The sequence below is a fragment of the Ochlerotatus camptorhynchus genome, unplaced genomic scaffold (assembly GCF_037179485.1).
Source record: "Ochlerotatus camptorhynchus isolate MF236.1 unplaced genomic scaffold, CSIRO-AGI_Acam_v1.1 ptg000055l, whole genome shotgun sequence".
NCBI classification, from domain to species: Eukaryota; Metazoa; Arthropoda; class Insecta; order Diptera; family Culicidae; genus Ochlerotatus; species Ochlerotatus camptorhynchus.
The window spans coordinates 2,760,245-2,775,169 of record NW_027040545.1 but is presented as its reverse complement, the minus strand read 5'-3'; positions in this window follow the sequence as shown (position 1 = coordinate 2,775,169).

Here is a 14,925-nt window from a genome sequence, read left to right as displayed (position 1 = left end):
GTGGTTCTGCATCACTACTTATAACTGAAGAATAAAACCAAAACAAAACATACAATTATGTTTTATGGTACACTTTTTATGACCGATATAAAACTTGAAGCAGTCTTAGACCTTCATTAAAGCTTCATTACAACTATCATCTTTATCAGAGGCCTAAGATTCACAGATAAGAAATATACTGCTACAACAAAAAATACTCTGAAATTTTTTGTCATTATAAAAAACAAATCTATTCAGATATATGAAATTAAAACCCCTTCAGTGCTTCTGAACACGATGAAGATGAGACGATCGACAATATGAAACTCCTGGAGGAACTACAGTTATACGATCCCTACATAAGGCACAGTGCGGTGAAGGAGCTCTTTAAAATATTGAACAAGCGGCTTTCCGATACACTTCCGAAAGATCCACGAACCCTTCTTAAAGCAACGCCGACAGTTTCACAGAAATCCGTTTGGAGATGGCCAGTATTGACATCACGGCTTTAAACCTTGTATTGAAAAAGCTTTTAGTGGATCGAATAAGCATTTCTTACATCTTGATTACAAGCGAAAATAGGAGGATCGCTTGGAATGTTGACTTTTTGACAGGTGGTCATGGTTTTTGTTTTGTTTTGATTCGCTGTACCGAATAAAACCAGCAAGCTAGTTATATAGCTTAAATACAACTTAACGCTCTCAATTTGGACTACGAAATGCTAAGATACAACCATTAGGTTTATGTTATGCTATAGAATTCCAATCTAGGAGAATATGTTATATTGAGGTATTTTTAAGGAGTAGCAAGTTATAACGAAAAAAAATGTCGCCGTATGAACAAATTTCACACAGTATGAATAATTACGCTTTAATTGATAGGCAATAAAACACTTTCATACATCTATGTATAATTAAATAATATGTGACTGGTTATTGCTCAACAGTAGTAACAGTTTTGTACTAAATAGATAATCTTTGAATGACTCTTTAATGCATGGTGCTAATGCAGACAAATTAAAAATATCCCTATATTTTAGAATTCATATGGCGCACTAAATTTATGCTCCTATTTGGTATAATAATCACCATAAATATTGCACGGCATGCTGTGAAGCATATACAGATTGGTTTAAAATTATAATAAAGTCGTCTTATTTTCAATGTACAATAATATCAGCCATTATTACCAACTGACAAGGATCATGATTTCACATCAAACATCGAAAGAATAAAACCACAATAAAATATTTCTCAATATTAACTATCATCCAAAAACCCCAACTTAAAACCTTCAAAGTTGTCAAAATGTTTTGCGTATCATGTTTTATCAACTTCTTCAGGAGCGATTTATGCGGTTGTAATATAGTTTTATGGTAGTCATTAGAAGGCTGTTAAAACTTTCTGACCTGGAGGAGGTTTTATGTTTTCATTTTTAACAATCACGTCTAGAGTGTGATAAAACTGACATAAATCCTATGCTCCTAAAGTAGTTCGCATATCAAGTTTTAATGACTGCATTAAAACTGGGCCAATTGGCCATGACATGGCTGTATTGCGCTTCTCAGGAGATTGTTAAAGCAATGTGGTCGTCAGTGAAGGTTTTATAATTTGGTTATATCAACTGCTATAAAACTTAAATAAAACAAAAATTGTTGCTTGGGAATGCTTCAGGGCAGTTCCATTAACTTCTGGAAAATTTCTGAAACTTAACTGAAGTTTCCGAAACTTCAGATTCGTTTAAAGATCTTAAGGGATAATGCGTAACTTTGGGCAGTTCTGAGAATTTAGGGCAGTTCCATGATTATCAAGAAAATCGCACGCATACATTTTGAATGCTTAAGGGCAGTTGCATTATGTTCAGGAAAATAGAGAGACGCTTTAAGTAGTTTCATTCCTAGTTGAACACTCAGTCGGTTAACAACGTCCCGGTCTCAGTCGCGCGGCATCTAATTTTTTTCGGTGTTTTTTCCGCCCGAGCGGTTTTTTCACCCCCCCATTGGGTGCCCCAAGTGACCAGTGTGCAACAGAGGAAGTGGAATTCCATGGGCCGAGCCCCTTGGAGTTGCCATCCAGCTTTAATCCACCCCGGTAATCCATCCGGTCGTCAAGTCATTTTATCATCATCGTGCCGACCCACCAACACCAATCATCACCACCAGCAGCAGCAAACGGACCATCTAGCTGCAACGGCTGATAGGTTGTTTACAACCGGCATAAGTATTAGACAATACATTTTGCAAGTCCATTGCCTCCCTATTGTAGTTTAATTTTGCCTCGTGGCGCGTGACTCTGTCTCTCACCCCTGGTAGGGGAGTATGGGTCATAGTGAGACAACTTTTTGCAAGTAGATATAAGTTTTTTTTTTTGTTTCGATTTTTTTTTTTTTTCTTTTTGATTTGTTCGTACGTCGGGCAAAAAATTTAATTACTAGTAATTAAAATTAATTAATTAGTGAAGGTTTTATTTTTTTTTTTCCTTCTTAAGTGGTTGCGCACCGCTTTTGCGCAACACTTATGGCATCTTCCGATGCCTACGTTACGCGAACCAGATACTATGAACCGTCTTCGAAAGGACCATGGGTTGTCTTTTTTCGGCCCAAAAATAAACCTTTGAAAACTCTCGACATAACGAGAGATTTGCTGCGTAAGTATCCGGGAATCTTGGTACACAAAGAAAGATTCAACAAACTGCGTGTAGAAGCACCGACTTTTGATGTGGCAAATAAAATTGCTGATCACGAGTTGTTTAGTGTTGAGTACAACATCTACATCCCTTCTCGAGATGTGGAGATAGAAGGCGTGGTCTCCGACGCGAGTCTGACTGTCGAGGACTTGAAACATGCCTCGGGAACTTTTAAAAACTCGACATTCGCTACCGCGCTAGTGAAGATACTGGATGTAAGGCAACTGCATTCAGCATCTTTGCTAGACGGTAAAAAAGTTTATCAACATTCAGACTCGTTCCGGGTGACTTTCGCAGGTTCAGTTCTCCCAAACTTTGTTAAAATTGATGGTGCTTTTTTCCCAGTGCGGCTGTTTGTACAGAGGGTATATAATTGTACCAACTGCAAAAGGCTGGGACACTCGGCCAGCCATTGCGGCAACAAAACTCGTTGTGGCAAATGTGGTGAAAACCACAAAGAGGATTCTTGCCACAAAGAATCAGTAAAATGCGCTTACTGTGGCGAGAATCCTCACCCCTTGCAGGAGTGCCCGATGTACAAACAGCACTCCGATAAAGTGCAGCGTTCAATCTCTGGACGCTCCAAGCAGACATATGCTCAAATGTTGAAGGCTGCATCAGCCGTCCAAGATGCAAACCAATTTTCGGTTTTGTCAGTTGAAGAATCGGACTCTGACTCATCCGATGAAGGTGATTCTACGGTGGTACACGCACCTTCAAAAATAGACGGTTCCTCAAAAAGAAAATGCCCCTCCCCGAAAGTGCGCCGTAAGAAAACTAAAGTCACCTCCAGACGATTGCCAAATTCCCAGGGTAATGGGGATGAAAAAACAAAACCGAAGGCTCCTGTTGATCCAATCCCTGGATGCAGCAAGAATTTTCCGCCATTGCCCAACAAAGATAAAAAAAATAAAAAAGCTGCTCCTCAAACTTCTCAAAAGAAATCCAAGTCCGAACGAGGTTTGCTAGCTTTTTCGGACATTGTGGAATTCATATTAAACATGTTCAACATACAAGACCCTCTAAGAAGCTTAGTTTCTGCCTTGCTTCCAACGTTAGAATCATATCTTAAGCAATTGACTGTTTCATGGCCCCTCCTTGCATCAATCATATCTTTCGATGGATAATTCGTCGAACGAGGTTGAAGATATGATCACTGTGCTACAGTGGAACTGCCGTAGTCTAGTGCCTAAACTAGACTCGTTCAAATTTTTACTTCACAATTCTGATTGTGATATATTTGCTCTCTGTGAAACATGGCTTTCTTCCGATAAAGAACTCAACTTCCACGATTTTAACATTATACGCCTGGATAGAGACGATTCTTATGGAGGAGTACTTTTAGGGATCAAAAAGTGCTACCCTTTCTACAAAATTTCCCTTCCTGCTCTATCCGGCGTCGAAATCGTTGCTTGCCAAATAAATGTGAAGAACAAAGATCTTTGCATAGCTTCAGTATACGTTCCGCCAAGAACCTCCATTAGCCGTAGTCAACTCTGGAATCTAGTTTCGATTCTTCCATCCCCAGTATTAATTCTGGGTGATATGAACTCCCATGGTACTGGGTGGGGCGATCTATATGACGACAATAGAGCGGCTATTTTTTACGATTTATGTGACGATTTCAATTTGACTATTTTGAACACTGGTGAAGCGACACGTATAGCAAAACCTCCGGCTCGAGAAAGCCGACTCGACCTATCTTTGTGTTCAAGATCGCTATCATTGGATTGTCAGTGGAAGGTTATCAATGATCCCCATGGTAGCGATCATTTGCCAATCATCATTTCAATAAAGTGTGGCCCTCACTCTGCAGAACCATCTCGGGTTCCATTTGATCTTACAAGGAACATCGACTGGCAGAAATATGCAACGGCGGTGACAATCGGTGTCGAATCAATAGATGCGCTTCCACCATTGGAAGAATATCGATTCCTAGCCGATTTGATTTACAAAAGCTCACTGGAAGCACAAAAAAGAAAAGTTCCAAGTGCACCCTTTAAAAGGAGACCAGCCACACCTGGTTGGGACGAAGAATGCACAAAATTGTATGTAGAAAAATCTGATGCTTTCAAAGCTTTTCGTAGACACAAAACCTCCACTTACTTCGAGGAATATTCAAAGCTTGAGACAAAGCTGAAACAATTAATCAAAGCAAAAAAACGCGGTTATTGGCGCAATTTCGTCGAGGGACTCTCACGAGAAACCTCAATGAACACCTTGTGGAGGGTGGCTCGCAACATGCGTAACCGCTCATCTTTCAATGAGAGTGAAGAATACTCCAACCGATGGATATTCGATTTCGCTAAAAAGGTCTGTCCGGACTCAGTTCCAGCACAAAATATTCTTCGAGAAGCGTCTCCTAGCGGCGGCTCTCTGGATAGACCATTCTCAATGCTGGATTTCTCTATGGCTCTTCTTTCATCGAACAACTCCTCACCGGGAAGCGATATGATTAAATTCAATCTTCTGAAAAATCTCCCAGATATCGCTAAAAGACGCTTGCTAGATTTATTCAATTCCTTGCTAGAAAACAACATTGTACCGCCTGAATGGAGACAGGTCAAAGTAATAGCCATTAAAAAACCTGGCAAATCAGCGTCTGACCATAACTCATACCGTCCGATTGCTATGCTTTCGTGCATTAGGAAATTGTTGGAGAAAATAATCCTTCGGAGACTCGATCACTGGGTCGAATCAAATAACTTGCTATCAAATACACAGTTTGGGTTCCGCAAGAGCAAAGGAACAAACGATTGTCTAGCGCTGCTTTCCACAGATATTCAACTGGCCTTTGCGCACAAGGAGCAATTGGCTTCAGTATTCTTGGACATTAAGGGGGCTTTTGATTCAGTTTCCATTGAAATTCTGTCAGACAATCTGCACAGATGTGGACTTTCTGGAATTTTAAATAATTTCTTGTACAATTTGTTGTCAGAAAAGCAAATGAACTTTTCCCTTGGACAACTGACAACTTCCAGAATTAGCTACATGGGCCTGCCCCAAGGCTCATGTCTCAGCCCTCTTCTTTATAACTTTTACGTCAAAGATATCGACAACTGTTTGGCAGAACAATGCACGCTAAGACAACTTGCAGATGACGGTGTGGTTTCCGTAAGAGGTCCACATGCCGTGGACTTGCAAGGACCATTGCAAAATTCCTTAGATAACTTGTCTTCTTGGGCTATGAATCTAGGGATCGAATTCTCGCCGCAGAAAACTGAACTGGTAGTGTTTACTCGAAAGCGGTACCCAGCCCAAATGCATCTTAATCTTTTGGGCAGAAACATTACTCAATCATTGTCTTTCAAGTACCTTGGGGTCTGGTTTGATTCAAAGTGCACTTGGAATGCCCATATTACGTATTTGAAGCAAAAATGTCAGCAGAGGATCAACTTTCTCCGTTCAATTTGCGGCACATGGTGGGGTGCTCATCCGGGAGACCTCATAACGCTTTATAAAACAACTATTCTCTCTGTTCTAGAGTACGGCTCTTTCTGCTTTCTCTCGGCAAGAAAAAGTCACCTAATAAAATTGGAACGAATTCAATATCGTTGTCTGCGTATTGCTCTAGGCTGTATGCACTCAACGCATAACATGAGTCTCGAGGTTCTGGCAGGAGTAACACCCCTCCAGAACCGTTTCTGGGAGCTCTCTCTCAGAATACTAATCAAATGCGGAGTGACGAACACACTTATAATTGCTAATTTTGAAGAAATTCTTGGGCTGAACACACAATCTCGATTTATGAGAATCTACCACCACTACATATCATCAGATATGTGTCTTCCTTGTTATACTCCAGACCGTGTTCACTTCACCAATCGCAGTTCCTCAATTGAATATGATCTGACCATGAAACAAGCAACTCATGGGATTCCCGATCAACTTCGACCTATTATTATCCCACGTATTTTTACTGAAAAGTACCAACAAGTCAATTGCATGAAAAGATATTTTACAGACGGGTCCCGTCTCAATGGATCCACTGGCTTCGGTGTCTTCAATGAAAACTCTAGCGCCTTCCGCAAACTTCAGGAACCTTGTTCCGTTTTTGTTGCTGAGCTGGCAGCAATCAACTTCGCATTGGGGATGATTTCCAATATGCCCACAGACCATTACTTCATCTTCTCGGATAGTCTCAGTTCGATTGAGGCTATTCGGTCGATGAAACAAGGTAGGCACTCATCTTATTTCCTTTCAAAGGTAAGGGAGCAGATGTGTGTGCTGGTCGAAAGATCATATATGATTACCTTTGTATGGGTCCCCTCACATTGCTCAATCCCAGGCAATGAGAAGGCGGACTCTCTCGCAAAGGTGGGCGCGCAGGAAGGCGAATTGTATGACAGGCAAATTTCACACGATGAATTTTACCATTTAGTGCGTCAGAGTACCCTTTCGAGTTGGCAAACCGATTGGGACACTGGAAATCTTGGACGGTGGTTACATTCAATTATTCCTAATGTTTCTTCGAGAGCGTGGTTTAAAGGCTTGGGCTTAAGTCGTGACTTCATTCGCGTGATGAGTAGACTTATGTCCAACCACTACTCGCTAGATGCTCATCTCAATAGAATAAACCTCGTGGACAGCAACATCTGTCGGTGTGGAAACGGTTACGATGACATCGAACACGCAGTTTGGCAATGTACGGATAATGACGCCGCCAGAGAGCGACTTTTGAATACCCTCGAGGCCCAAGGAAGACAACCCTATGTTCCTATCAGAGACGTGTTGGCAACCCGTGATCTCTGCTATATGCAGTCCGTTTATGTTTTTCTTCAAATGTCTAGTATAAGAATTTAATTCCTTTTGTCTTTTGTCTCTCTTTATTAGTTTTTGTTTGTCTTGTCCCCCCGTCTCGACGAGTCTCATCGTCGCCCACTGGTCACCCACCATAGCCGGTCGAACTCCGGACGAAGCTAGAACAGCACTACCGTTCATACTGGCGACAACGCTCTGATGAGACAACGAAACCCTACCCCAAGCTCCTCCCCTGATCCTATCCTTCGAAAATGTACCCTTCTAACCTCGAGTAAGCCGCGAGTAATCGGCCCAACTCCTACTAGACATAGAATTAAGTGAATTTTGTTACACACAGTGAACAATGAATTATCGGCTCCGTAAAGCTAACGCGATTGAGCCTCCCAAATAAACGAACTAGATAAAAAAAAAAAAAGTAGTTTCAAAATTTATTGGTAATCTAGAGAACATCAAGGAAGTTTAGAGAACTTAAGAGAAAGGTCGGATAAATTCACGGAATTTCAGAAAACGAAGGGAAATTTAGAGAACATTAGGACAATTTTATTTATTTTAGGGCAATTCCAGGAACATCATCAGAAAAGTAACGAGAACTTCTGAAAAGGTTTGAGAAGAGCAGTTCCACGCCAAATGACGAATCGATTAGGCTCAACCTTCTCTGATGCGTATAAAACTTTGCATAATTGGGTGTTATGGGAAATCATTCATCGGCTATTTTGAATCTTGTTTTTTTCTTCAAAATGGCGTTTTTTTTTCATTTGAGCATTTTTAAGCCAAAGAGCAAAAAAAAAAGATTTTCAGAATCGTCCGTCTCGTATTTGCGTGAATCTTTACATAATTGTTTGTTATGGTCAATCATTCTTAATTACCTTACCAATCAGGCTAATACCCCGTTCACATTACAGCCTATATCACGTAATAAAAATGAGCACTCATACATAGGATTTCCAGTGAAAGTAAGTGCTCATTGCAAGACAGCGTATATCACGTGATATACGCTGTAATGTGAACGGGGTATAAGGCCTTGTTGTCCTCTGCTGTCCGAAGAAGTTGTCTGCACTCTACTCGATCCATGGCCTTCAACTTTGTTGATCCACCTTGCCAGCTGCGTGCCTCTTCTTCTTGTTTCTGTTGGGTCGCTTTCGAGAAGAATTTTCACTGGGTCGTCGTACGGCATTCTTACGACATGCCCAGCCTACTGTAGTCGCCCAATTTTCGCAATGTGAACGATGGATGGTTCTCCCAGCAGTTGGTGCAATTTATGGTTCATTCACCCCCTCCTCGTTCCGTCATCCATCTGCACGCCACCGTAGATGGTACGTCCAGGTCTCAATCATTCACATTTGAGCTAATACTAGGCCATTTTGAATCATTAATATTTTCAACAAATCATAACTCGAAAACATCGCTTCCAGTCGAAATGAAGTCTGAGACAAAGTTGTGGGAAAACATAATTGAAATTCAAGAAAAATGTGCACGGTAAACAATTTCATGTGTCCATCATGAAATGCTTACAGAAGGTTTATAAGCTTTTTAATTATTTTTTCCAATGCTTTACTATGGAGAGTTTTACCTAACTGGCTAGTTCAACTCCGAGCTTTTTAAAACTCCGAGCACGATGCCTCCGGTAAAATTTGTAACGGAAAGTTAGCAATGTTTAAAAAATACTTACTCAGCAATTTATCAATAGATTTAAAACCGAAATTCGTCAATAAATGACTCCACATTGCATTCCCATTTGCTGGCCGGACGGAACGAGCTACTGCAAATTGGCATCCGTATCAGAGGGACAAATTTTCAGTGGAGAGATCGTTTCAAATCTGTAGATAATTGTTTTATGCTCACGTACCGATTTCCAAAGTGTATATTTTTGATTCTGGAATGCATTCCAGGTATCCATTTGATATGCGGATGCATTCATGCTGGGCTTATTGTATATGAGATGACTTCAGAATGCACGTGTATGAACAGGCATTCTTGAATTGGGTCATTTTATTTTCAATAGAACTATCACCTTCCATCTCCAGGGTTAAATATGTTTGCATCTACTAATAAATCTATCAACAAGTAGATGCAGACAAGTTTCATCCACTAAAAAACTGCCGATTAGTGAAAGATGGATTGTACATGCAACTACTAATGAATTTCCAGGACCAACATAAGGCGAAAAATCACTGGATTGATCACGTGTGACGTCGGCTAAGCCATTGGCTAATTTTGATCCATAATTATGACGTTTCTTCTACCATCTGCACAATCCTTTTGCATCGAGTTTGTATTCACGAGTCAGTCAAACCGAATAAACAAAAATACACCGCTCAGAATCGCACACTTCCGGTTCTCTCGGAAGTACCATATGTTGGTTTCCGTGCTATTGTAGGTGGATAGCATATTCCAGCATCCTACTCCGATTCTAGTAGCTACATAACATATGTGAAATTCGATAGAGATACACCACGCGATACTGTCGGCAACATTCTCAACAAACGTCAGACTTGTCAATAGTCACCTCCTCCCGGGGAAGAGGATAACGACTTCTGAAGTTATCGGATTTAACGTCCTCTCATTTTGCGTTCGAGCAGTATTTGTTTCTACCAACGTACGCAATTTACTTCTGAAATGTGCGAAATGTGATGAGTTTATCTTCCCTTCGGCAAAAGCAGGCTGGGTGGGGGTAGGAGAGATAACTCGACAGCAAAAACAACCGAGTGGAGCTTGTTGACAACAGTTCTGATACTCGTACAATAGCCCCTCTTCCAGCTCCGGATCCCAACCTGCCCCGGTCGACAACAGGTGTGGAACAGGTTGAATGTTAATTTGTATTACATCCGCAGTGTTCGTACACACACGCACACGGAATGCAAATATGACATTCTGAAGCGTGACTGAGAATTAAGGGAGGGTAATTGTTCTTTAATTTCGTAAATTAATTTGATGTAGACTGTCAATGAAGCTAAATAGCGTTATATTATGGGATAACTGATCCTAATTTCCAGCTATTCTCTCATTCTATAGGCGAGTTTCGAGCGAAAGCAGTAGGCGGTTGAAATATTACTTTATATTTAAATATCCCACTCGCAATATTGTCTAGGCATGCTGTGATGATGTAATGAAAATCTTTTTGGGATGGCAATTTTCTAGACTTGACATCGCATCTTTAAACTCTTTAAGATGTTCCAACCTTTGCAACCGCCACATTCATCAAAATTAAGAGCACTCAACTTGATATGGGAAAACCTCCTCCACTCCTCCAGCTGTTTCCGTGACAGATGAAAATAATTTCTGGGAACTTCTAGTGATGTGATTTTTGGGTTTAATTCAAAGGCGCCGTTGGAACATACATGTCCACGAATGTGGTCTCAAATTTCTCTTATCCTTTAGCATAAAACTGACTCGAGGCTATAATTGGAACGTATGGCCATAGCTAGTGCACCTACCCAGCTAGCATAAAAAGTTAGCAGTTTTAAATTTTATAATTGTCTTAATTTTAGTAGAAATCGAAGGAAATATTTGAGCTTAAGAAATATGATTTTTCCAGATATTTTTTTGATTTTTTATCACTACATGTACGAAGTCAACGATTAGTTGAAGGAGATATACTTTAATAATTAAATTAAATCAATAGAAATTACAATATTGATAGATTGTGGTTTAGACAGGGCAAGTCAATTGATCAAGTCAGATGAATTCAACTGCCTTGAATGCGAATTGAACGTGTAAACCATGCCATTCAACTGACTTGATCAACTCACTTGAATTGAAAAAAGGTGAACCAGACTCAACTTTTCAAGCCAATTGAATTCAGCTGAGTTGATCATTTGGCTTGCCTAGTCTAAACCCAGCTTAACAGTAGCTTGTGCTCGTCCGATGCGTATCGTAATCAAAAATGAGCTAGCATAATCATTTACAATTTCTACACAAATTTTCACACTGACGTACCCCAACGGAACAATCAATTCTGAACTTTCATCACTTTCTCTATAAAAGATTTGTAAAAAGTATCTTAAGGTGACTCCTATAAAATCGGATTTATTATATTAATTCATGATCATTCTTTACTCGACTGTTGAGCTGTTCAGTCCGTATTTTCGCTCGAGTTCTCGTTTCGATTTTGTTTCGTTTTGTGCTGTCGCGTTGCGCCTTGGAAGTGTCGCCACCTTCTCGGATTCTAGCAAGTTTACTTGAACTTGCAAACACGAAACAAATGGTGCGTAAACGTGCCAATGAGACAGCAGCGCGTCACATGATGACGCCGGAAAACGGGTACTGCAAGCCAACCAGTATGCAGTACTCCCGGAAGAAAATGACGCTGTACCCATTGCTAAAATAGAGAGGATTCCCCCGCTTTTCACGCCGGTGAAGGATGTTGCCAAGCTGGGTGCCGAACTGGCAAAATACAAGCTGCTGTCTCGCTTCAAACTTTGCAGCATCGGTACCAAAATAATGTGCTCCAGCTTGGAGGAGTACAATCAAATAGGATGTTTCCTAAAGGACAACAACGTGGACTTCTTCACGCATGATCTGCCATCGAGCAAGCCACTAAAGGTGTTTTTGCGTGGATTACCGTCGTTTGAGACGGCTGCGGTGAAATCCGAGCTTTAGCGGATTGGGCTCAAACCTGAGGCCGTGTACCAGATGAACCGTCGTTCCAACAACAATACCAGCTTCCATGACCAGTTTTTCCTGGTGCACTTCACGAAGGGATCCACCAGTCTTGCGGCTCAGAGATCCAAAATCCGGGACCTGTTTCAGATCATCATCAGTTTGGAGGATTACAAACCCCAACATCGGGATGTTACGCAGTGTATGAACTGCCTCTCCTATGGCCTTGGCACCAAAAACTGCCATATGAAGACAAACTGCGGCAATTGTGCTGGAACTCACTCAACTGCGTTCTGTGAGCAAGTTGATGACATCGAGCCAACGTGTTTCAATTGAAGCCCGAGCTGAACGTCTTCCTTCCTGACTTTCGGCTCGTAAGGCGTGACCGCACCAGCACCGGGGGAGGGGGATCGGCCATCGCTGCGAGACGGAACATCAGCTGCCGGCATACCAAGCTTCCAGCTGAAAATTATCGAAGCCATCGGAGTTGAGGTGAGCACATCGCTTGGTCCAATCACCATCATCGTGGTCTGCTGCCCCAAGCAAACCAACATTGGGGACGGCTCGGCCGCAGACCTCCGAAGAGACATCATCAAGCTAACACAACGGAGGCAAAATTTCGTCATCGCTGGCGACTTGAACGCACAATCTTATGCATCTTACCCTTATCTTCAACAAATGTTTGGAGCTTGGCTACTTCCCTGCATGCTGGAAGTTAGCCAAAGTGATTCCAATACACAAGCCTGGCAAAGATCCTACCAGTGCCAAAAGCTATCTCCCCATCAGCCTCTTTCCCTCCATCTCGAAGCTATTCGAAAAGTTGATACTCAGCCGTCTGCAAAGAGTAATTCGGGTTTAGGAAAGGCCACTCTACCATCCACCAACTCGCACGGGTTACTAACATCATTAAGCGGAACAAGTCCGTTTCCAATACATCTGCCATGGCATTGTTGGACGTCTAGAAGGCGTTCAACAATGTCTGGCATGATGGTCTAGTGTACAAGCTGCATCGATACAACTTTCCGATCTACCTCGTGAAGATTATCAAAAAATACATGTCGAGTAGATCATTCCAGGTCTACTTGAACAATGTCCCCTCTGATACGTTCAACGTTGATGCAGGGGTTCCTCAGGGCAGGCTGCTTGGGTCTATCCTATTCAACATTTTCACGTCCGACGTTCCTCCCCTGCCGGGTGGTGGTATCCTGTCAATGTTCGCAGATGAATCCTCCATCATCTATAAGGGTCGAGTGATCCGTGCTCTGGCGAGTAAGCTACACACTTAGATTTTTTTTTGCCGAGATGGGCACCACCGAGCAGCTCGGCATTTTGTTTTGCTGGAAATTCAGCAAAAAAATATGTTTGTTAGCTGAGATCTCGGCAAAATTCCCGTTTGTTAGCTGAATCTCGGCAAGTGTTTCATTGAGATCCAGCAAAATAAAATGCCGAGCTGCTCGGTGGTGCCCATCTCGGCGAAAAAATCTAAGTGTGTACAATCAAGCGTGGATGTTCTGTCCGAATATTTCAAGAGATGGAAGATTTGTATCAATGCAGCTAAAACACAAACCATTCTGTACTCGAATTCACCTCGGCTTGTTCCGCCTGCTATCGTCAAGATCCATCTTGACATTCCGATAACATGTGGACAAGACATCCACCAAGTGTAATTCTTGATCAGGTCGCTCTACCCTCTGATAAACAGGAAGTCCACCCTGTCCCTCAAAAGCAAGCTTGCTGTCCACAAGCAGATCATTCTGCCGGCTATTTAGTATGGTATGCCAATCTGGGAGAGTTGTGCTAAGTGCCACCACCTAAAGCTTCAGAGGATTCAAAACAAGATCCTCCGAATGATCCTTAACAGTCCGCGAACTTTTAATTCTAAGATTCACCACATGGCCGGTCTTCAAACACTCAAGGAGCGAAAGACTTCCACGCTGGAAAGAGTCGCCTGTCTGTGATCAAACCACCAGATCATTCATGATTTGGCAACCTAGTTTAAGTAGTTAGGTAAGTTCGTGTGCTCAAGTAGGTAGGTTATCAAATTTTTAAATTCAAATGAAAACATTCCCATAAAAGGGTATCCTGTAAATTAGCGCTAAACCGAAGACAACAAATCAAGAAGACTGGCAACTTTGCCAGAATCCAAGCGACAGATACAGTAGCGCTGCGCTTGAGTGAACCAACGCATAGAAAAATGAGCAAATACACAAACCCTTCGTCTGAGGATGTAATCTTTACTATAAAATTCGTTCGAAGCATTTACCTTTGAGCGGCAGATGACGCGATTGTACCTGTCTCATAGCGTTCGTATGAGGAAATGGAAGAGTTGCCAGTCTTCTTGATTTGTTGTCTTCGGCTTAACGCAATCATCACATTAGAATAATCAATTAACTAGAACAAAGATGAAGAGCCAAACGCTAACCAATTGAAATGTTAAACCAAATGTTGAAACATAAAAAAAAAACCAGAAAATAAACGTAAATTTAACTACATACTACTATTATTTAACTATTTATTCATTGATTCATGGAAATGTTTTATTCGAAGCACTATCAAAAATTTAAATTGTGCTTATTTTCGCTGAAGAGACCAAACTCAGCAATCTTATTGTAGAAGGGCATTTAAATTTGTTTACGTCAGTTCAAAGCGTTGGCGTAGCGAAGTTGGTAGTATCAAGGTTCGCCAATGCGGTCGTCTCGAGTTCGATTCCAGGTTCCGGTAGAGCGTAAATAATTTGGTGGTGTACTTATTTATAAATAATTTCGATTAATTTGATTCGCAGTAAAATAAACATGATAAATTCCTCCAACAACAACAAAAAAACGTAAACAATATTTAACCTGGCGTCAAGAGAAAGCTGTGAAGTTATTATTGAATAATCGGGTAAAGGTTGAGTAAGCGC